Raw genomic sequence first — 23,258 nt, 5'->3', positions numbered from 1 at the left:
GCCAAGAGCTCTCTTGTGTCTGCCCCTGGCCCTTACCCTTGCCCTTGTTTGCTGAGTGGCACCGCACACCTCATGCAGAAAAACAGTCATCCTAGGAGGCACAGAGAAACACATCAAGTCCTGACTTCAGCTGCACTGCAGGCTTGGTGGGACAAAAGGCACCCCCGCCTGGTGGAGAATGCGGGTATTGATCCCACTACTGCTCACATGTTAAGCGCGCACTCTACTGTCTGAGCTAATTCCCCAGCTGCAAGCAAGCTTCATAGGGTCCTGGACAAACATGAAACCTCCCTCCAGGTGAGGGCAGATTTCCTCTGCAAATGCCAGAGGAGAGCCACACGCATGATCAGAGGTCAGGAAAACAGTTGTAACCCGGGCAGTACTCCAATAGGTATGCCCTCTCCAATTGAAGGGATCAAAGCAGGTGCACAAGTACTGTGGGAGGTGTAGGGACTCTCCTCCCCCAATAGAGCAGAGCCAAACCACCAATGGGGACTTAACCATATACCTTTTAATGAGGGAACAATACCGGGACCATAACCAGTATAAACCAGGGGGATATAGGGGATGCTACAATGCTCCGAAGGGGCAGGATTCAACAAAGGTTAGACACTTGCAATCATAGACATATTCATCCAGTTGACAAAAGACAGGGTTAACCAAAACGTAAAACACAAACAGCAGAACAAACAATACTGGTTGGTATTAATGGAAATACGAAAGGGACAAAATACACAACGTCAGATTACAAAGAACATAAAGCCTAAGTTCCTGGAGAGAGAGAAAACACGTCTCTTTTTCCACTGCAAGAGGAACTCTTCCTTGTTAGCTCAATCACCTGCAGTCACCAAAGCTGGGACTTAAACTCAGATTTCCCACATGGCTGTGTGACAGAAACTCTGTCATACAGCCACCAGTCCAGGTACAGCTCCAAGCTGCTAGGGGTCTTGACCTTCCCGGTGCCCCAGCCTCACATCGAGCTGCCTGGTCTCTGACTGGAGGAGCTGGAAGAAGAGCTGGGAACCTCTCTGGTCACTGATAAGCTTCTTGCTGGAGCTGGGGAGCCTCTCCTGCTGGCCACAGCCTCTCGTAGGGGATCCTGGAGCCCAGTGGGGAGCCTCTCCTGCCGGCGGCACGCTGCACTGCTGAGGACCCCAGTGCTGCCTGCAGGTCACGCTCCTTCAGGCTCTTCTGGGGCAACTGCTCCCGCCCCGCTGGCTCAGCTCTTGCCAGCTCCTTGAAGCCCCTTCCTTGGGGTCCCTCGCTGGTCTCTTCCCTAAGTCAGCTGCACAGCCCCTCCTATCCCCCTCCAGGTGACCCAACGGGCCAATCAGGGGACACGGAGAGTGAATCTCTGAGGCCTGATTGGTGAGGAAAGGGAATCCCAAGTCCTCCAATCATCTCTTGCCCCTTCAAAACCCCTGGGGTAAGTCACTACCAGCCAGCCCGTCACACAGTCCTCACGATGAGAGGCTGAGAGTCATGGGACACTTCAGCCTGCAGAAGTGCCGGCTCAGGGGTGATCTGGTGGCCGCCTATAAGTTTGTAAGGGGTGCTAACCAGGATCTGGAGGAACGTCTGTTCACCAGAGCACCCCAGGGGATGACAAGGTCAAATGGTCACAAACTCCTGCATGGCCATTTCAGGATGAACATAAGGAAGAGCTTCTTTACTGTCTGAGCCCCCAAAGGTCTGGAATAGACTGCCGCTGGAGGTGGGACAAGCACGTACATTGAATGCCTTCCAGAGACATTTGGATGTTTATCTTGCTTGGATCCTATGACCCGAGCTGATTTCCTGCCTCTAGGACTCGATGATCTCCCAAGATCCCTTCCAGCCCCGATGTCTATGAAATCTATAAGTCACGAGGGAGGACCTGTGACAAATATGTGAGGCTCTGTTCACCCGGGCACCACCTAGGATAACAAGGAATAACAGCTAAAAATTGATTGAGTGTAGGTTCAGGGTTGGTATCAGGAGGCATCACTGTACGGTTAGGGCTGCCAGGCTGTGGAACGGGCTACCATGGGAGGTGGTGCTCTCCCCTACACTGGGGGTCTTTGAGAGGAGGTTGGATAGATATTTGGCTGGGGGATTATGACCCAGCAGTCATTCCTGCCCAGGGCAGGGGGTCAAATTTGATGATCAGTTAGGGCCCTTCTGACCCTAGAAACTATGAAACTTGGTGAAGGGAGCGGTAGTTAGCTGTACTAGTCTGAAGTCAGTGGTGGGACATGGTAGATATGAACGGGTGAGTGCTTTGGCAGGAATCCAGGACGGTTCCACCAGAAAGGGACCCACCTCGTGCCCAGCCTTGCTGCATTGCCCAAGCACAATGGGAGCCAAAGAGCCTCCTGGTGAGCTCTACGCCCACCCGCCTGCGCCCTGTGAGCCGCCAGGAAGGTAAGTGGGCACTGGGCTCTGTGCAGAGCACCAGGAAGCAGGTTCATCCTTCACCAGCCCCTGGTTGCCTGTAGGTATTCATGGGGTAGAGGCACAATTGATAATGTTTCTGACTACAGATCAGAAAATTGTAGGCTTGAATCTGGATTGGCTCACGTTCCCCTGTTCCTTTTTGGAACGAAGAGCTGTCTTGTGCCTCCTGCTTGCCCTTGCTTGCTAAGCCGCACCACACCCCTCATGCAGAAAAAGAGGCCTTCTACCCGGAACGTGCCCCTCCATCTGACCACTGTACCTGTCACACAGGTACCAAAGTATAGAGTACAACATGAACTATTGGAGATCATGGGCATTGATCCCACTACCTCTCACATGCAAAGCACGCACGCTACCATCGGAGCTGGTCCCAGCTGTCCTGCTGCCCTGGGGGACCACAGCACTGCCTGCATGACCCTCAGTGGTGCTCATGCCCCCTGGCTCACCCTGGACATGCCAAGGAGGTCTGGTTGGCCCAGCCACAGCCCCATGGCAAGCTCAGGGGGACCCTGCCCTTGTCTGAGGGTGTGGGGGGATGGAGCAGTGAAGTGGAGCATTCTGCTTGGGCAACGTGCAAGACTGGGCACGAGACGGGGCCCACTTCTTAAGATTCACGAGGCTGCCTGGTCCAAAGAAGCTGACGTGGGGGCTGAAACAGAGATTGTGCCTAGGTAGAGGGTACCATTGCCTCTGTGCAACGTCTGGCTTGGTGGCCATAGGCCCATACACCAGCCTTTTCGTTCCCAAGAGTTGTGCATGAAGGAACGTGTGCATAGAGGCTTGCAAGGCAAGTGCAGCATGCCACCAAGGCTGGGGCTGGGGTTACCTTCAAATCAGTGGTGTTTATGCCCTCTGCCTCAGAAAAAAGCAAACACAAAGAAGCAGGCAGGAGTCAGACCTAAAATCCTCTGATCTGTAGTCAGATGTATTATGCATTGCACTGAAATATATACCCAGGAAGTTACTGTGCAGTATGCATGTATAGATGCCTTACTGCACAGTAACCGTGTTTGTGGACTGACTTCGGACTAAATTTAAACCCAAGTCAGAGCAGACACAGTGTTAACGCACTTTAACACCTGCCTGTGGAGATGCCGGCCTATATTTGCTTACTGAGCTGTAACTTACTGCACAGTAATTTGATCCAACATAAATGCCCATGTAGATGCACACCTAGAATCGTAGAAAATGAGAGCTGGCAGGGACCTCAGGAGGTCATGTCTAGTCCAAACCCCTGCTTCAAGCAGGACCAGCCCCAACCTCATCATCCCAACCAAGGCTTTGTCTAGCTGGGTCTTTGACACCTGCAACGACAGAGACGCCACTGCCTCTTTAGGTAACCCATTGTAGTGCTTCACCTTCCTAATCCAATATCCTAAAGATACTGCCTCTCACTTAATTTCCCTGGCAGTGAGAAATGTCCTTCCCTAACAGCCTGATGTTATACTTACATGCCCCTTCTTTTAAAATATAAATTCATCATTGTCTGGAAGGACCTGGTTCATGTCTCCCAGGGTACGTCCCCAACTGCAACGATGATGAATAAACAAACTCCCATGAAATGCTAAATCTCAGTGACTGCTGCTCTTGAGTCATTTAGGCTTTGAAGCTTTATAAGCCACAGAAGCAACTCAGCATTTCTCACTTGGAAGTTATCACGCTGTGCCATCCTGGCACTATTATGGCACATACAAAATGCATTTTATATGAAATGCCACAATGCATATACACCTAGGCTAAGTGCAGACAGTCAAAATGCCAGAGGCTGAAGCCATTCAGCAGGTGGATTTGCTCTGATGGTAGAGCGATTGCTTTACATGCGAGAGGTAGCAGGATGGGTGCCTGTGTTTTGCAGCAGCTTGCATTTCCTTGGCCTGCACTTGCAGGGAGGCGGTTAGAAAGGCCAAACCAACTGCAGAGCTGAGGCTGGCAACACAAATGAAACACAGCAAAAGTCTTTTTTTAGGTATGTAGGAAGTAAAAGTAAGGCGTAGGGCAGCATGGGACCCTTACTGAACAAGCAGGAGCAATTAGGGCCAGACAGCGATGACAAGGCTGAGCTCTTCAATGAGTTTTTTGCCTCTGTGTTCATGAACAAGGGTCAAGATAAGTATCCTAATGGGTTTTTAGAAGGGCATCAGAGGGACACCAGCCCACTGACTGTTGATGCTGACTTGGTGCAGAGTCACTTGGATGGACTGGACGTGTTCATGTTGGCAGGCCCCAGGTGAGCTCCATCCAAAGGTACTGAAGGAATTGGCTGGTGTCATAGCAGAACTGCTGGCATGGGTGTTTGAGTACTCGTGGCACTCGGGTCAGGTCCTGGAGAAGTGGAAAAGGGCCAATGCGGTCCCTATTTTCAATAAGGGGAGGAAGGAGGAAACAATGAACTATAGACCAGTCAGTCTCACCTCCATCCTTGGAAAAGTCTTTGAAAAGATTATTAAGGATCATATTTGGGGGAGTCCTGCAGGAAGAATAATCCCAACCTGGCATAAATCAGATATTTACCACATAGGATGGGTGCGCAAGTGTAGACGTATGCCCGTACTCAACAGTAATTTTTGGTTAGTGTACAGTATTTTAGGTCACTACCCACTAAATGTGCAAGTGTAGATGTACATTTTCCTGGTCATAATTACATCAGGAAAGACTTTAGTCTAATAGCCAAGCAAAAAGGGGGCCAAAGAGCCCGCTGGCAAGCTCTAAGCCCACTTGCCCATGTCCCTGTGAACCACCACAAGAAAAAGGGGGAACAGGGCTCCAGGCAGAGCATGTGGAAATGGTCTCAGCCTTCCCCAGTACGTAGCTGGGGAAGACTCTTATGGGCCAGTGGAACAATGAATAATTTGTCTGACTACTTTTCAGATGATTGTAGGTTTGACTCCTACCTGGCTTGCCCAGAAGGTTTTTTTCTGAGCCGGAGGTCATGAGCACCACTGATATGAAGGTGGCCCCAGGCCTAGCCTTGGAGGCATGAACCTGCCTCAGGTCTTGCAAGCCTCTCTGCGCAGCCTGCTTTAGACACAGCTCATGGGAGCAACAGCACAGACACATAGTGCATTAATAGGGGATTTAGCTCAGATGGTAGAGCGCTCGCTTAGCATGCGAGAGGTAGTGGGATCGATGCCCACAATCTCCAGCAGTTTTTCTTGCCTTTTGTCCCCGTGTTCGGTTGCCTTTTGTTGCTCTGTGCCTCCTAGGAGGCCTGGTTTGCTGCATGAGGGGTGTATTGTAGCTCAACAAGCAAGCTAAAGCACCCATTAGGAGACTTGTCTTGACCCTTGTTCATGAACACTGAGGCAAAAAACTCATTAAAGAGCTCAGCCTTGTCACCCCTGTCTGTCACTAATTGCTCCTGCTTGTTCGGTAGGGGTCCCATGCTGCCCTGCACCCTCCTTTTACTCTCTAGGTACCTAAAAAAAGACTTTTTGCTGTCTTTCATTTGTGTTGCCAGCCTCAGCTCTGCAGTTGGTTTGGCGTTTCTAACTTCCTCCCTGCAAGTGCAGGCCAAGGAAATGCAAGCTGCTGCAGAACACAGGCACCCATCCTGATACCTCTCGCAGGTTAAGCAATCGCCCTACCATCAGAGCAAATCCACCTGCTGAATGGGTTCAGCCTCTGCCATTTTGACTGTCTGCACTTAGTCTACGTGTATATGCATTGTGGCATTTCATATAAAATGCATTTTGCACGTGTCATAATAGGGCCAGGATTGCACAGCATGATAACAACTTCCAAGTGAGAAATGCTGAGTTGCTTCTGTGGCTTATAAAGCTTCAAAGCCTAAATGACTGAAGAGCAGCAGTCGCTAAGATTTATCATTGCATGGGAGTTTGTTTATTCATCATCCTTGTGGATAGGGACGTACCCTGGGGGGACATGAACCAGGTCCTTCCAGACAATGATGGATTAATATTTTAAAAGAAGGGGCTTGTAAGTATAACATCAGACTGTTAGGGAAGGACATTTCTCACAGCCAGGGAAATTAAGTGAGAGGCAGTATCTTTAGGATATTGGATTAGGGAGGTGAAGCACTACAGCGGGTAACCTAAAGAGGCAGTGGTGTCTCCATCCTTGCAGGTGTTGAAGACCCAGCTAAACAAAGATTTGGCTGGGATGATGTAGTTGGGGCTGACCCTGCCTGGAGCAGAGGGCTGCACTAGACATGACCTCCTGAGGTCACTTCCAGCCCTCGTTTTCTAGGATTCTAGGGATGCATATACATGGGCATTTACGTTGCATTAAATTTACTGTGCAGTAATTTACTGCTCATTAAGCAAAAATAGGCTGGCATCTACACATGCAGATGTTAAAGCACATTAATACTGTGTGTGGTCTAACCTGAGTCTAAAGTTAGTCCCAAGTCAGTCCACAAACGTGGTGTTACTGCGCAGTAAGGCATCTATACATGCATACTGCACAGTAACTTCCTGGGTATATATTTCAGTCCACACACACAGTGTTAATGCGCAGTAAAGCATTTACATCCGCGATACTGTGCAGTAACTAATTTGGCATAAGATGGATACCTTCATCATGCACGTCCAATTTATGCTGAACCTGGCATAAATCATGATACTTATCTCACAGGATGGGTGTGCACGTGTAGATGTGTGCCCGTACTCAGCAATAATTTTTGGTAAATGCGCAATAATTTAGGTTACTATGCACTAAATCTGCATGTGTAGATGCACAGTCTCCTGGTCATAATTATATGAGGAAAGACTTCTAGTCTAATAAACATTCACCTTTTGGGCAGGGGAAGGAAGTTACACGTGTGGTTCCCATTCCCTGACAATGCAATACGAGAGGTTGTAAATAGCCAGAAGAGAAACTATACTTAAGACCTCCCTTGAGAGCAAAGTGGCATCTCCAGTCTTCCTGGGGTGACTGGAAGCACCAGTAGGTGAGTAAAGCAGGATGATGGGAGAAATTGCGGGAGGCACTGGCACAAAGCTCAGAGGCAGAAACTGCCTTCTCACCTCTTGAGCAGGCTAGGATTTGCGTTCTTGGATTTCGATGCAGGGTAAGAACAAGAATTTTCTTGTGTTTCCTCGTTCTTTTTATAGTTTCATAGTTAGTCAGGTCAGAAAGGACCTGAGAACATAATCAAGTCTGCCCCCCTGCCACAGACAGGAGAGAAAACCGGCCTCAAATGCCCCCTGCCAGGTAAATGTCCAGCCTCCTCTTAAAGACCCCCAGGGTAGGAGCCAGCACCACTTCTCTTGGAAGTTGGTTCCAGATCCTAGCCGCCCTGACAGTGAAGCAGCGCCTCCTGATATCTAGTCTGAATCTACCCTCCACTAGCTTGTGACCGGTATTTCTAGTCACTCCTGGGAGTGCTCGGGGGAACAGGGACTCCCTCATTGCCTGCTGGTCCCCCATGACTAGTGTGTAAGCAGCCATCTGGCACCTGTCAGCCTTCTCTTGCTGAGGCTGAACAGGTTCAGGTCTCATGGCCTCTCCTCGTAGGGCCTGTCCTGCTGCCCCCTGACCATGCAAGTGGCCTCCTCTGGACCCTCTCCATGTTGTCCACGTCCCTCCTGAAGTGTGGCACCCAGAACTAGACGCAGTACTCCACCTGCGGCCTGACCAGTGTCGCATAGAGGGGGAGGATCATCTCCTTAGACCTGCTCGAGATGCATCTGTGGATGCATGACAAGGTGCAGTTGGCCTTCTTGACTGTGTCCCCACACTGTTGGCCCATGTTCATTGTGGCATCAATAATGACTCCAAGATCCTTTTCTGCCTCTGCGCAGATCTGAAGGGAGTTCCCAGCCTGTAGGTCTGCTGCTGGCTCTTCCTCCCCAGGTGCAGCACCTTGCACTTGTCAGTGTTGAACCCATCCTGTTTAATCCACCCACCGCTGTAACCTGCCTAGGTCTGATTGCAGCCTGTCCCTCTCCTCCAGCGTGCCCACTTCCCCCCACATCTTAGTGCTGTCTGCAAATTAGAACAAGGTGCTTTTCACCCCCTCGTCCAAGTCGCTGATGAAGATGTTGTGTTGCAAATAGGTGTTGCTCTGTTTCCCCGGGCAACACCTGGGATATCAAGGAATAACGGCCACAAATTGATTGAAAGTAGGTTCAGGGTTGGTATCAGGAGGAATTACTGTACGGTTAGGGCTGCCAGGCTGTGAAATGGGCTTCCAAGGGAGGTGGTGCTCTCCCATACATTGGGGGTCTTTGATAGGTGATTGGATACATATCTGGCTGGGGTATTATGATCCAGCACTCAAAGGGTTGGACTTGATCATAAGCTCAGGCCCTTCTGACCCTAGAAACTATGAAACTTGGTGAAGGGAGAGGTAGTTAGCTGTGCTAGTCTGAAGTCAGTGGCGGGACATGGTAGCTATGCAGGGATGAGTGCTCTGGCAGGAATCCAGGATGGTTCCACCAGAAAGGGACCCACCTTGTGCCCAGCCTTGCTGCATTGCCCACACGAGCACAATGGGAGCTAAAGTGCCTGCTGGCAAGCTCTACGCCTACCCGCCTGCGCCCTGTGAGCCACCAGGAAGGTAAGGGGGCACTGGGTTCTGCACAGAGCACCAGGAAACAGGTTCACCCTTCCCCAGCCCCTGGGTGCCTGTAGGTATTGTGGGGTAGAGGCACAATTGATAACATGCCGGACTATAGATCAGAAGGTTGTAGGCTTGAATCCTGATTGGCTCGAGTTCCCCTGCTCTTTTTCTGAGCCAAGAGCTCTCTTGTGCCTCCCGGTTGCCCTTGCTTGCTGAGCCGCACCACAACCCGAGCCGTCCGGCAAGGAACATGCCCCTTGTATCAGCAGTGTAGCTTTTACACTGGTATGCCAGGAAAAAGTACAAGAGGGATTGCTGGAGAATGTGGGCATCGATCCCACTACCTCTCACATGCGAAGCAAGCGCTCTACCATCTGAGCTAATTCCCCAACACCTGCAAGTGCTTTAAGATTAATTGAGTCCTTGGGCAAACAGAAAATTGAGCCCCCTCCAACCCTCCACAAGGCCAGGGCATGTTCCCTCTGTGCCTGCCAGGGAGGGGGCTGCTACTGAGCCGACCCGGCTTCCTTGGCACATTTTTGGTGAGCCTGGGAGCATGAGCATCACTGAGGGTCATGCAGCCAGCACTGTAGTCCCCCTGCACTGTTGGACAGGCTGGGGCCCGGGTCGGCTGGCAGGGGCACGAGGCCTTGGTCAGAGACAAAGGTGCCGAAGGGGCTGGCCCAGGGACAGAAACAGAAATCATGGCTAGGTGGAGGGCACCTTTGGCTCTGCCCAAAGCCTTGTGTGTGTGTGTGTCCTCCAAGCCAACCCTGCTCCCAGCCTGTCCCACAGTGCTTGGGGACCACAGCACTGCCTGCATGACCCTCAGTGGTGCTCATGCCCCCTGGCTCACCCTGGACATGCCAAGGAGATCCAGTCGGCCCAGCCACAGACCCCAAGCAGGCACAGAGGGAAGCTGCCCTTGCCTGGGGGTGCAGGGGGTGCGGGCTACAATGTTGTGTTTTCCAGGGACTCAGTTAATCTTAAACTGAATGGGCATGTAGGGGAATTAGCTCAGGTGGTGGAGTGCTTGTTTTGCATGTGAGAGGGAGCGGGATCGTACACCCACTTTCTCTAACAACTCACGTGTCCTTTTATCCCGGCATGCCCATGCTAAGGATGGAGCAGTGAAATGGAGGTGCTGTGCTGGGACGGGGACAGTGCTGCTGGGACAGGACAGGACAATCCCATACCTCCCTGCCCAGGCCAGCAGAGTGCCCAGCACAGGGGTGGGTGCAGGTCAAGCGGTGGAGTTTGCCCCCTGATAAGTCTGGCCCCGGTCTTGGCCAATCCAACGGTGCTGGGGTACCGCAGCTCAGGCTCTGTAACAACCGGTTGAGCAGAGGGGCCAAGCTGGGGCTGGGACCACCTTCATTTCAGCATTGTTGTTCCCCTCTGGCTTGCCCGAGGTGTGCCGAGGAGGCCAGGTGGGCCCAGCTGCAGCCCTCTGGCATTCGCAGAGGGAACCTGCCCTCGCCTGGTGTGGGGGGGCATCCACTCTTCTGTTTGCTCAGGGCCCCAGAAGGCCAAAAACTAGCAGGGGAGTTAGCTCAGATGGCAGAGTGATCGCTAAGCACATGAGAATAGCGGGATCAATGATCACATTCTCTAGCCCTTTGAGTTGCCGTTTGTCCCAGCATGCCCATGCTGTATCTGCAGCTGAAATGGGGACTGGCAAAAGGGCTTGTTCCTTTGTGCCTCCTCGGAGGGCTGTTTTGCTGCATGTGGGGTGTGGTGCAGCTGAGCAAGCAAGGGCAAGCAGCAGGCACAAGAGAGCTCTTGGCTCAGAAGAAAAAAAACACAAGCCAGGTAGGAGTCAAACCTACTAACTTCTAACCTGTAATCAAGCATGTTATCTACTGCACCACCAGCTTGCAATCACCAAGTGTTCCTAGCTAGGGGTAAAGGGTAAGCCTGTATCCTGGTGCTCTGTTCCCCTCCTGGCAGCTCACGGGGACGCAGGCAAGTGAGTGTAGAGCTCTCCAGCAGGCATTTTGGCCCCCATTCTGCTTGGGCAATGCAGCATGGCCAGGCATAAAACAGGGCCCACTTCTTAACCTGCATGAGTCTTCCTGGTCCAAAGGAGCTGGCGTCAGGGCTGAAACAAAATTGTGCCTAGGCGGAGGGCACCATTGCCTCTGCCCAAAGCCTGGCTTGGTGGCCATAGGCCCATGCGCCAGGGCCAGCGCATCAGCCTTTTTGTTCCCAAGAGCTGTGCATGAAGGAGCATGTGCATAAAGGCTTGCAAGGCCAATGCAGCATGCCACCCAGCCTGGGGCTGGTGCCACCTTCATATCAGTGGTGCTCACGCCCCCAGAGACTAAGGATAACCTTAGTCCCAAGTAAGGCCACTAACACAGTGTTACTGTGCTGTATGGTGTTTACATGCGTGTTAATATGCACTAAATAATTGGGCATAAATCATGATATTTACTGCATAGCATGGGTGTGCACATGTAGACGTGTGCCTGTACTCAACAGTAATTTTTGCTTGGTGTGCAGTAATTTAGGTCACTATGCACTAAATGTGCATGTCTAGATGCACACTCCCCTGGTCATAATTACATCAGGAAAGACTTTTAGTCTAATACACATTCACCTTTGGGGCAGGAGGTGGGAAGTTACACGTGTGGTTCATGTTCTGTGAGAATCCAATAGGAGAGGTTGTAAATAGTGAGAAGAGAAATTAAACTTAAGACCTTTCTTGAGAGCAAAAGGTGTCTCCAGTCTTCCTGGGGTGACTGGAAGCACCAGGAGGGTAAGTACAGCAGGATGATAGGAGAAATTGCGGGAGGCACTGGCACAAGGCTCAGAGGCAGAAACTGCCTTCTCACCTCTTGAGCTGGCTAGGATTTGCGTTCTTGGATTTCGATGCAGGGTAAGAACAAGTTCTTTTCCAGTGTTTCCTTGTTCTTATCCTCTGTCTCTATCTCAAGTTAAGGTTACAAGGCCCCAACAAGCCACAATGCACCAGGGCAATTAGGTCAGGTGTAGAGTCCTTGGTTTGCACATGAGAGGCAGCACGATCCATGCCTGCATTCTCCGCCAGCCCATGTTGCCTTTTATCCCGGCATACCCACACTATAAATGCAGCACTGAAATGGAGAGGCACCTTCCTGTCTGCTGCACAGGAGAACTTCTTTGCTGCATGAGGGTGTGCTGCAGCCAGGCAGAAGAAGCAGCAAGAGGTAGGAGCAAGGGAGCTCTTGGATCCAAAACAAGCTGCACAGAGCCAGGTAGAAGTCAAACTTACAACCTTCAAATACATAAGCAGGTGCATGTTCCATGGAGCCACCAGCACATGCCTCTGAAAGCAACTTCAAGCTGATGTTAAAGAGTGAACCATTTTTGCAAGTATACAATCTTGAAATCCTCCTCACCAATCAGGTCCCAGAGACTCACCCTCCATGTCCCCTGATTGGCTGCACAGGTCACATGGAGGGAGATAAAAGGGGCAGTGCAGCTGACTCGGAGCAGACCTGTGAGGGACCACAAGGAAGGAGCTTCAAAGAGCTGGGCCAGCAGGCGGAAGCAGTTGTCCCAGAAGAGCCCGAAGGAGTGGGACCTGCAGGCAGCAGTGGGGCCCTCAGCACCGTGGCGTGCGGCCGGCAGGAGAGGTTGCCCAGTTCTTCTGGGCAGGGGGAGCCTCTCCTGCTGCCCGCAGCCGCGGTGCTGAGGGTCCAACTGCTGTCTGCAGGTCCCACTCCTTCGGGCTCTTCTGGGGCAACTGCTCCCGTCCCACTGGCCCAGATCCCGGCAGCTCTTTGAAGCTCCTTCCTCGTGGTCCCTCACAGGTCTCCTCCGAGTCGGCTGCGCTGCCCCTCTTATCCCCCTCCAGGTGACCTGAGGAGCCAATCAGGGGATATGGAGGGTGAGTCTCTGGGTCCTGATTGGTGAGGAGAGGGAATCCCAAGCCCTCCAATCATCTTTTACCCATTCAAAACCCCTGGGCCAAATCATTACCAGCCAGGTTAAAGTCAAACCTACAAACTTCTGATCCATGATCAGGCAGGTAATCCATTGCACCACCGGCCTGTAATTACCAAGCGCTCGCAACAGCAGGTGAAGGGTGAGCCCACTTCCTGGTGTTTGCCAAGAGTCCCGTACCCACTTTCCCTCCTGGAGGCTCACAGGGCACAGGCAGGTGGGCGTAGAGCTAGCCAGCAGGCTCTTTGCCCCCGTTATGCTTGGGAAATGCAGCAAGGCTGGGCACAAGACGGGGCCCGCTGCTTAAGCTCCAGGAGTCTGCACGGTCTGAAGGAGCTGGCATCAGGGACAAAAGAGAAATTGTGCCAAAGTGGAGGGCACCATTGCCTCTGCCCAAAGCCTGGCTTGGTGGCCACAGGTCCATCCACCGGGCTCGTGCATCAGCCTTGTGGTTCCCAAGAGCTGTGCCTGATGGAGCCTGCGCATAGAGGCTTGCAAGGCCAGTGAAGCCTGGCACTAAGACTGGGGCTGGGGCCACCTTCATATCAGTGGTGCTCATGCCCTCTGGCTTGGGAAAAAGAAAAACATTCAGCATGAGCCAGGCAGGAGTCGGACCTACAATCTTCTGATCCATCGTCAGATGCGTTATCCATGCAGCAGGCACTTGGGCTCTGTGAAATGTCACTGGCTGTTTTATCTTGACACAGTTTCAACTCAGTTTGAGCTCCAAACTGCAAAATCAAAATGAGATGAAGGTCTTCGAAACAGCCTCAAAACAAAATGAGTCTAGTTGAAACTTCATAGTATCATAGTTTCATAGCAGATAGGGTCAGGAGGGACCTGAACAGATCATCTAGCCTGACTCCCTGCCACAGGCAGGAATGCATGCTGGGTTCACAAGACCCCAGACAGGTGATCATCCAACCTCGTCTTGAAGTTGTCTAAGGTAGGGGCGAGGACCACTTCCCTGGGAAGCTGGTTCCACATTTTGGCCCCCCTAACTGTAATATATTGCCTTCTAATCTCCAACCTAAACCTATTCTCATTAGCAAACTTGGACAGCAAGCTTTCCACCCCCTTGTCCAAGTCACTGATGAAGAGCTTAAACGGTGCCAGGCCGAGGGATAAGCCCTGGGGTACCCCACTGCTCACAAATTGCCAGGTTGAGTGCGGCCTGTCAGCCAAATTCTACGCATCCAACAGTCACTTAATTTATTGATGAGGATGGGGTAAAAACAAGTCTCCTTCGAGCCAGAATCGAACCAGCGACCTAAGGATGCCCACGTGCCTAAGCTGTACCTCTACAGTCCTCCGCTCTACCAGCTGAGCTATCGAAGGGACTGGTAGGGGCACAATAGTTTGGATGACTAGGGAGCACTGGATTTGCAGCTGACTACAAAGGCTTTACCTGTGGCCTAGCAAAGCTGCTGACCACAAAGCACAATGATAACTAAGCCAGCCATTTGGGCAGTGAGAAGCCGATCATAGCACAAGGGAAGGGGGCTGAGCCCCAGCTCAATTCCCCACCCCAGGGCTGCAATTGGGCTGGAGTAGAGAACTGAGCCCCATCACTCAGTTTCCCGCCCCAGTGCTATGGTCAGGCAGGGGAAGGCAATTCAGCCAAGCCCGACGATCCCCAGCTAAGCTGAGTTGCTTTGCCCAGCTCTCCTGGAGCTTAAGCAGCTGTCCCCATCTCGTGCCCAGCCTTGCTGTATTATCCAAGCAGAACAGGGGCCAAAGAGCCTGCTGGTGAGCTCTATGCCCACCCGTCTACATCCCCTGAGTCACCACAAAGGAAAAGATACACGGGACTCTGGACAGAGCACCAGGAAGTGGGCTCACCCTTCCTCAGCAGCTGGGAGCATTTGATCAATACAGCTTGGTGGTGCAATGGATACCGTGTCTGATTATGGATCAGAAGTGTGGGGCTTCCAATGTTCTGTTTGTCCAGGAGCCCAAAAATCCTTATGAAAGCAGCAGATTTATCTCTGAAGGTAGAGCCCTTGTTTATCAAAGGAGGACAACAGGGAATTGGTGATGCGCTGTTTACCAGAGCGCCCCAGGGAGTAACTAGGAATAATGGGTGCAAACTAGTGGGGAGTAGATTTAGGTTAGACATTAGGAAGAAACATTTTACAGTAAGGGTCAGAGTCCGGAATGGGCTTCCAAGAGATGTAGTACTATCACCTAACTTGGAGGTCTTCAAGAGGAGCCTTGATAGTCACCTGGCTGGGGTCATCTGACCTCGGTCCTCTTTCTGCCGGGTCAGGGGGTTGGATATGATGATCCATTGGGATCCCTTCTGACTCTACAATCTATGAATCCTTTTGTGCCCCAAGGATCACTCCCTTGAGAAACCTCCAACCCTCCTATACCTGCATTTGCTCGATGCTCTTGAGTTCAGCCACTGTACTAAGTAGCCTTCCAAGGTTACTAAAGTTAGCCCTTCTGAAGTCTAACACTTTAGCCTCACTGGATATTTTTCTCACCTTTTTCTGGATTGTGAACTCTACCAAGTGATGGTCACTATCTCCCAGGTTACTGTGTACTCACAGGTTCTCCAAAGATCATCTCCTGTTGCTAAGACCAGGTCTAGCGAGGCGCTACCCTTGGTGGGACTGGACACCCTCTGGGTTAGGTGGAGGTGGAGCACACAGTGTAAAAGCCTCCATGAGTGGCTTGTTTTGGCCACCTGTTCCTCCCAGCAGATGCCCAGGTAATTTAGATCCCCCATGACCACTGTCTCCCTTACTTGTATGGCATCTGAGAGCTGCCTGGAGAATATCTTGTCTAGCTCATCATCCTGGTGAGGAGGTCTGTAATAAGTCCCCACTACCATGTCCTTTTCCCCTGCCTCCCCCTTGGATCCTGACCCACAGTGCCTCAGTATTCCCCTCCTCTACCCCCACCTTGATGGAAGATGTGTACTGCTCTTTAACATAGAGAGCTACACCCCACCTTTTTCCCATTCTGTCACGCCTACACAATCTGTACCCCTCGATTCCTACTGTCCAGTCATGCAAAGAATCCCACCATGTTTCAGTTAAGCCAACTAGGTCATACTGTGTGCTACCAAGTAAGAGTGTGAGCTCCTCCTGCTTATGGCCCATACTCATGGCATTTGGGTAAAGACACTATAGCCCCCCAATGGGTGCTCTTGGTGCCCCTTTGCTTCTCTGGTTTGTGTTCCCCTTAGTGCTTACCTGGTTAGGTCCGGTGCCTTGCTTGTGGCTTTCCAACCCTGAGTTCTCATCGACCACCGGTTCCCCATCCCCCATCAAACTTATTTTCAAGCTCTTCAGAGGGGATCAACCAACCTGCGCTCATCCAAGATAAGGCTTGTAAGTATATCTTGCTTTGGTAGCTCAGCTGGGAGAGAGGAGGCTTATAGACTTGCTTTGTGTAAAAATCCTTTGGCTGCTGGTTTGATTCTAGTTCAGAAGGAAGTTTTTGCTCTCATCCAGTCTGCAGTTGGTGGCACTACAAGCGTGTGACGCTCTTCCCTGCGTGCTGGTAAAAAGAAGGTTCTGGGTGATGTGGGGGGTGTGCAGGACATGCTTGGAAAATGGTGGTCTCACCGGATGACAAAGCTAACCTATTTAACAATTTCTTCGCCTCCATTTTTCTGAGCAGGAACCAGGTCATTCCCCCCACTGGGATCCCCGATGGACCCAGGGGAGGCATAGCCAGGCCCAGGGTCAGTGAGGACCTAGTCAGGGAACTTCTGGAGGGACTGGATGTGTTCAAGTCAGCTGGTCCTGACGACCTCCACCCCAGAGTGCTGAGGGAATTAGCAGAAGTCATTGCGGGACCCCTGGCACAGCTTTATGAGCACACGTGGTGCTCTGGTGAGGAGCCAGAGGACTGGAAAAGGGCCAATGTGGTCCCCATTTTCAAAAAAGGGAGGAAGGAGGGCCCAGGAAACAATAGGCCTGTTAGTCTTACCTCGGTCCTGGGAAAGCTCTTTGAGAAAATTATCCGGGTGCACATCTGCAAGGGGCAAGCAGGGGAGTGTATGCTTAGGGGCAACCAACACAGGTTCAGTAGAGGCAGGTCCTGTCAGACCAACCTGGTGGCCTTCTATGACCAGGTCACAAAAGCCTTGGACGCAGGTGTCGCAGTGGATGTAGTCTTCCTGAACTTTAGGAAGGCCTTCGACACTGTCTCTCACCCCATTCTCATTAAATATTAGGCGTCTGTGGTGTCAATGCCTAATACAGTGTCCATTGTACACAGTCAGATGGGTCACTAACTGGCTGGAGGGTCACACCCAGAGAGCGGTAGTGGATGGGTCTTTTTTTACCTGGAGGGATGTGGGCAGTGGGGTCCCCCAGGGCTCGGTCCTCGGGCTTGCACTGTTTAACATCTTCATCAGTAACTTGGACGAGGGGGTAAAAAGCACCTTGTTCAAATTCGTAGATGACACTAAGATGGGGGGAGAAGTGGGAACACTGGAATGGAGGGACAGGCTGCAATCAGACCTAGACAGGTTACAGGGGTGGGTGGGTGAGAACAGGATGGGTTTCAACACTGACAAGTGCAAGGTGCTGCACCTGGGGAGGAAGAGCCAGCAGCAGACCTACAGGCTGGGGAACTCCCTTCTCGTCAGTGCAGAGGCAGAAAAGGATCTTGGAGTCATTACTGATGTCACAATGAACATGGGCCGACAGTGTGGGGGTGCAGTCAGGAAGGCCAACCGCACCTTGTCGTGCATCCACAGATGCATCTCGAGCACGGCCAAGGAGGTGATCCTCCCCCTCTATGCGACATTGGTCAGGCCCCAGCTGGAGTACTACGTCCAGCTCTGGGCACTGCACTTCAGGAGGGATGTGGACAGCATGGAGAGGGTCCAGAGGAGGCCACCCGCATGGTCAGGGGGCAGCAGATCAGGCCCTACGAGGAGAGGGTGCGCGACCTGATCCTGTTTAGCCTCCACAAGAGAAGGCTGAGTGGAGAAAAGGTGGCCACTTACAAACTAGTCAGAGGGGACCAGCAGGCATTGGGGGAGTCTCTGTTCCCCCGAGCACTCCCAGGAGTGACTAGAAGTACCGGTCACAAGCTGGCGGACGGTAGTTTCAGGCTAGACATCAGAAGGCGCTACTTCACTGTCAGGGTGGCTAGGATCTGGAGTCAACTTCCAAGCGAAGTGGTGCTGGCTCCTACCCTGGGGGTCTTTAAGAGGAGGCTAGATTAACACCTTGCCGTGTTTGTTTGACCCCAGTACTCTTTCCTTCCATGGCAGGGGGTCAGACTTGATGATCTGTTCAGGTCCCTTCCGACCTGATCAACTATAAAACTGTGAAATCCCAAGCAACCGAGGTATAGTCCTCTGTGGTGGTGGCCCCTCCCTTCAAGTGGTTGTACACCTCCTTTTTAGCTTTGAGACATTCCTGGATGCTTTTGGTGAGCCATGGGGGCTTTTGAGCACTCTTGCCTGCTCTGATCCATGTTGGGATGGCCTCCCTTTGGGCTTGGAGGATCATCTCCTTCAGGAACGACCACTCTTCTTGGACTCCCAACTCCCCACCCCTCTGGGACCTCAGTGCCTCCCCAACTAGTCTCCTCAGCTTAATGAAATCTGCCCTCCTGAAGGCCAAGGCTCCTGTCTTGCTGCAGCCCTTTGTCACCCTGCGCTGGATGGTGAATTCCAGTAGGCGATTATTGAACTAATGAGGCATCCTTCTGTTTTGCTGATGGGGTGATAAATTTGCCCTCCTGCATAATCAAATCATATGTAAATCTCAGCTGGCCAGCAAGTTGCTGGGGCGGGTAGGAACCATTCCTAATCAGAGCATCCTGCTGGAGCCTGGCCACACCCCTCCCCTCAGCTCAGTACTGTTGAAGGGAAGGGAGGGCTCATCTAGCAACACTTCTAGAGCCGAGCTGTGGATCAGGGCCTATGGGCTCTCAGGCTGGGAATCCTCAGCACCCTTCAGTAAGTGGCAGAAGTAGGCACGTTGGTGGGGCCCTTCTTGCATGGGTTTCTGGCCTCCTTGCCCCATTCCTGCCTTCTGAGGGCTTGATCTTTTGGTGGGGGCCCAGAACAGAAAAGGCTTCCTCCTATGCCTGGGGGACAGTGGTGATGGATGCGGCAGGGTGGGATGTGTCTTAGGGAGCCCCACGATGGGGGTATCCTGGAGGGAAGCCACAGATTTCTGGAGCTTGCTGCTGGGAGGTCCACAGCTGGCAGTTGTCTTGTTCTGGATGTCTGGGAGTCCCTCTTCTTTGGCTGTTGTGCATGGGGGGCATAAGAGACTATGTCACTTGGGGCAGGGTGTGGGCGTGAAGGGAGCTGTGGCTGGCGGGGGCTAAGGAAGAGCTGTGCTGGCCTGCAGCAATGGGAGGGGGGCAGCAGGCCTGGTGAGCATGCAGGCAGGGGTGGATGAGTGCATGGGACTGTGGGGCCTGGTCCCAGGGGACCTTGACAATCAGTGGCCCCCTGGAGCGCATGGGGCAGCATGGCCCAGGCAGGCACCATGGCCATCGGCATCTGGAGAAAACGGCACATGCCTCCTCACTTCCAGCCGGGTCAGGGCCAAGGGATAGGTGTGGGCATGGGGCTCCCTGCAGGGAGTGGTGGCTTCCTAGGGTGTCTGCTGCCAGATGGCCCCTTGCTTGGCCCCGCTCCCACTCCCACTTCCTCTTCCACTCCCTGCCATCTGTGGGCAGCCACCACCCCAGCACCATCAAGACAGGCAAGGACAACCCATCCCTCCCCACTCAGGATGTCATCTTTCCATTGTACTCGGCCTTGGTGAAGCCACAGCTGGAGTACTGCATCCAATTCTGGGCTCCACAATTTAAGAAGGATGTCGAGAAGCTTGAGAGAGTCCAGAGGAGAGCCACACGTATGATCAGAGGGCAGGAGAATAGGCCTTATGAAGAGAAGCTGAGAGCCATGGGACTCTTCAGCCTAGAAAAGCGCAGGCTCAGGGGTGACCTGGTGGCAGCCTGTAAGTATGTAAGGGGTGTATATCAGGATCTGGGGGAACGTCTGTTCACCAGAGCGCCCCAAGGGATGACAAGGACCAACCGTCACAAACTCCTCCAAGACCGCTTTAGACTGGACATAAGAAAAATTATTCTTTACTGTCCGAGCCCCCAAGACCTGGAATAGACTCCCTCCCAAAGTGGTGCAGGCACCTACTCTGGACTCATTCAAGAAACGTTTGGATGCTTATCTTGCTAGGATCCTTTGACCCTAGCTCACTTCCTTCCCCTGGGGCAGGGGGCTGGACTTGATGATCTTTGAGGTTCCTTCCAGCCCTAATGTCGATGAAATCTATGAAACCTGGGCTTGCAGAGGAGTGGGTGGGGAGCAGGGGGTGGAGCTCATGCCCATCCCCCACCAAAGCCGGTCCCAGCCCCAGCCCCAGCCCCAGCCTGTCCCATGGTGCTGGGGGACCACAGCTCTGGCTGCATGGCAGCGGCTGGGTGGAGGGTCCAGACTGGGGTTGAGGTCACCTTCACCTCATTGGTGCTTGCACCCGTAGCTCACCCCAGACATGCTGAGGAGGCTGGGTTGGCCCAGCCACAGCCCCCTGCCAGACACAGAGGAAACCTGCCCTTGCCTGAGGCAGGGCCTCCAATTTTCTGTTTGCCCAATTAATGTGAAGCCATGTTGGAGTGTTGCCCAGTCTGGAGGGGCTGGCATGGGGGAATAAACAGAAATCATGCACATTTGGCTCTGCCCACCTCCCTCCCCAAGCCAGCCCTGGCTCCAGCCTGTCCTGCAGTGTTGGGGGACCACAGTGTGGGCTGCATGACCCTCAGTAGCACACACATGCTCTGGCTCACCCTGGACATGCCAAAGAGGCCAGATAGGCCCAGCTGGAGCCCCCTGGCAGGCACAGAGGGAACCTGCCTTTGCCTGGTGGGGGGGGAGGATCCAATTTTCTGTTTGCCCAAGGACCCAATTAATCTTGACTCACCAGTGAAAGATGGGGAATTAGCTCAAATGGTAGAATGCATGCTTTTCATGTGAGATGTAGTGAGATTGATGCCGGCATTATCTAGTAGCTCATTTTGCCTTTTATCCTGGCATTCCCATGCTAAGGATGCAGTGCTGAAATGGAGAGACATATTCCTCCATACCTCGCAGGAGAGCTGTTTTTGTGCATGAGGGCTGTGGTGCGGCCAGGCAAAAAAAGCAACAGCAAACTCTTGACTCAGAACAAACGTGCAACAAGCCAGTAGGGAGTCAAACCTACAATCACCTGCTCTGTAGTCAGGAGCATTATCCATTACACCACTACCCCATGGCTGATGCAGTAGGTGCTAGCTGCTGTTAAAGGGTGAACCCACATCCTGATGTGCCACCTGGAGCCCAGCACTCCCTCTCCCTCCTGGTGGGCTCAGCAGGGTGTAGGCAGATGGGCATAGAGCTTGCTGCTGGCACCAGTGCTGCTGGGACAGGACAGAATAACCCCATGCCACCACATCTGGGCCAGAATAGTGCCCAGCAGTGACGCAGTTGTGGGTGCAACGTCATGCCTTGGTCAAGGGCACTTTTGGCTCTGTCCAAAGCCTCACATGCCCCCCCAGCAAGTCAGCCCTGGCCCCAGCCTGTAGCAAGACACAAGAGAGCTTTTGGGTCAGGAAAAATATAGGGAACATGAGCCAGGCAGGAGTCAAACCTACAGTCTTGTGATCTGTACTCAGACACATTACCCATTGCACACCCAGGCCATAATTACTGAGTGCCCAGCTGCAAGTGAAGGGTAAGCCTGCTTCCTGGTGCTCTGTCCAGAGCCCCATGCCCCCTTTCCCTCCTGACGGTCACGGGGATGCAGGTGGGTGGGCGCAGAGCTCACCAGCAGACTCTTTGGCCCCCGTTCTGCTTTGGCAATGCAGCAAGGTGGGGCATGAGACAGAGCCTGATGCTTAAGCTCCAGGAGGCTGCCCAGTCTGAAGGAGCTGGCATGCGGGCCAAAACAGAAATTGTGCCGAGGAGGAGGAGGACACCATTGCCCCTGCCCAAAGCCTGGTTTGGTGGCCACAGGCCCATCCGCCAGGGACCGTGCTTCAGATTGTGTTTCCAAGAGCTGTGTTTAAAGGATCCTGCACATAGAGGCTTGCATGGCAAGTGCAGCATGCCACCAAAGCTCAGGTTGGGGCCACCTTCATATCGACGGTGCTGATAGTCTGCGGCTCAGAAAGAAAATGCTCAGTACGAGCCACGTAGGAGTTGAACCTACAATCTTCTGATTCGTAGTCAGACGCGTTATCCATTGCGCCACTGGCCCATGAATGCTATCATTTTGTAGCTGGTGGTGAAGGGCTAGACTGCTTCCAGGTGCTCTGTCCAGAGCCCAATGCCCCCTTTCCCTCCTGGCGCCTCATGGGGATGCAGGTGGGTGGGTGTAGAGCTTGCCAGCAGGCACTTTGGCCCCCGTTGTGCTTGTGCAATGCAGCAAGGCTGGGCATGAGACGGGACCCACTGCTCCAGCGCTGGGAGGCTGCCAGTCAGAAGGCCCAGGTGTGGGGCAGAAACAGAAATTATGCCTAGGTGGAGGGCACCTTCGGCTTTGTCCAAAGCCTCATGTGTTCCCCACCCCCACCAGGCTGACCCTGGCTTCAGCCCCCTGGCATGTGCAGAGGGAACCTGCCCTCACTTGGTGGGGGGCCTCCAATTTTCTGTTCACTCAGGGCTCCATTAAACCTTGTAGCTACCGGGGGTTTAGTTCAGACGGTAGAGCACTTCCCTAACGTGTGAGAGGCAGCAGGATTGATGCCTCCATTCTCCCGCAGCTTGGGTTGCCTTCTGTCCCAGCATGCCAGCAGTGTAGGTATAATGAGTGCTGGGCATGTTCCTCTGCGCCTCCCAGGAGGGCTGTTTTGGTGTATGAGGGGTGTTGTGTGGCTCAGCAAGCCAGGGCATGCAGCAGGCACTACGGCTGTGCAAAGTTTCACCAGCTGTTTTGTCTTGACACTGTTTCGACTCATTTTGGGCTCAAAATAGTTAAATCAAAATGAAACCAAGGGCTTCAAAACAGCCTCAAAACAAAACGAGGCTAGTCAAAACGTTTCAAAAGTTTTGAAGGAGCCAGGTGAGAACCAGGGCTGTGCTCCCAGAGGCTCCAGGCTGAGCCCCAAACAAGAGCAAGCAGCAGGCACAAGAGGAACATGCCCCTTGGCCAGCCCTCATTTCAGCTGTAGTTACTCTGGGACAAAAGGAAACCCAAGCTGCTGGTGAATGCAGGAATCTTGCATGCTAAGCAAGCGCTCAACCATCTGAGTGAACTCCCCTGCTGCACTAAGGTTTATTGGGGCCCTGGGAAAACAGAAAATTGGAGGCCCTCTGCCAGGCGAGGGCAGGTAACCTCTGCAAATGCCAGGGACCTGCGGCTGGGCCCCCATTCTGGTTTGG

The 23,258-nt window shown here is 52.8% G+C and overlaps 3 non-coding genes across 3 annotated transcripts; 1 reads left to right on the top strand and 2 right to left on the bottom strand.

The window, feature by feature from the left end:
- The first annotated feature begins 5,505 nt into the window (after positions 1 to 5,505).
- On the top strand, positions 5,506 to 5,578 carry TRNAA-AGC (transfer RNA alanine (anticodon AGC)). Its single transcript has one exon. It is a non-coding gene; the product is annotated as a tRNA-Ala (tRNA).
- An 8,553-nt stretch (positions 5,579 to 14,131) lies between these two features.
- On the bottom strand, positions 14,132 to 14,227 carry TRNAY-GUA (transfer RNA tyrosine (anticodon GUA)). The gene is made up of 2 exons: positions 14,191 to 14,227; positions 14,132 to 14,167 (listed from the first exon to the last, which is right to left on the bottom strand). It is a non-coding gene; the product is annotated as a tRNA-Tyr (tRNA).
- Positions 14,228 to 22,061: 7,834 nt separating this feature from the next.
- On the bottom strand, positions 22,062 to 22,134 carry TRNAR-ACG (transfer RNA arginine (anticodon ACG)). The gene has a single exon. It is a non-coding gene; the product is annotated as a tRNA-Arg (tRNA).
- Between the last annotated feature and the right edge of the window lie 1,124 nt (positions 22,135 to 23,258).

This window comes from Alligator mississippiensis, chromosome 3 (genome assembly GCF_030867095.1).
Source record: "Alligator mississippiensis isolate rAllMis1 chromosome 3, rAllMis1, whole genome shotgun sequence".
Lineage (NCBI taxonomy): Eukaryota > Metazoa > Chordata > Crocodylia > Alligatoridae > Alligator > Alligator mississippiensis.
Note: the sequence above shows the minus strand (reverse complement) of the source record. Positions and strands in the feature narration are given on the sequence as shown.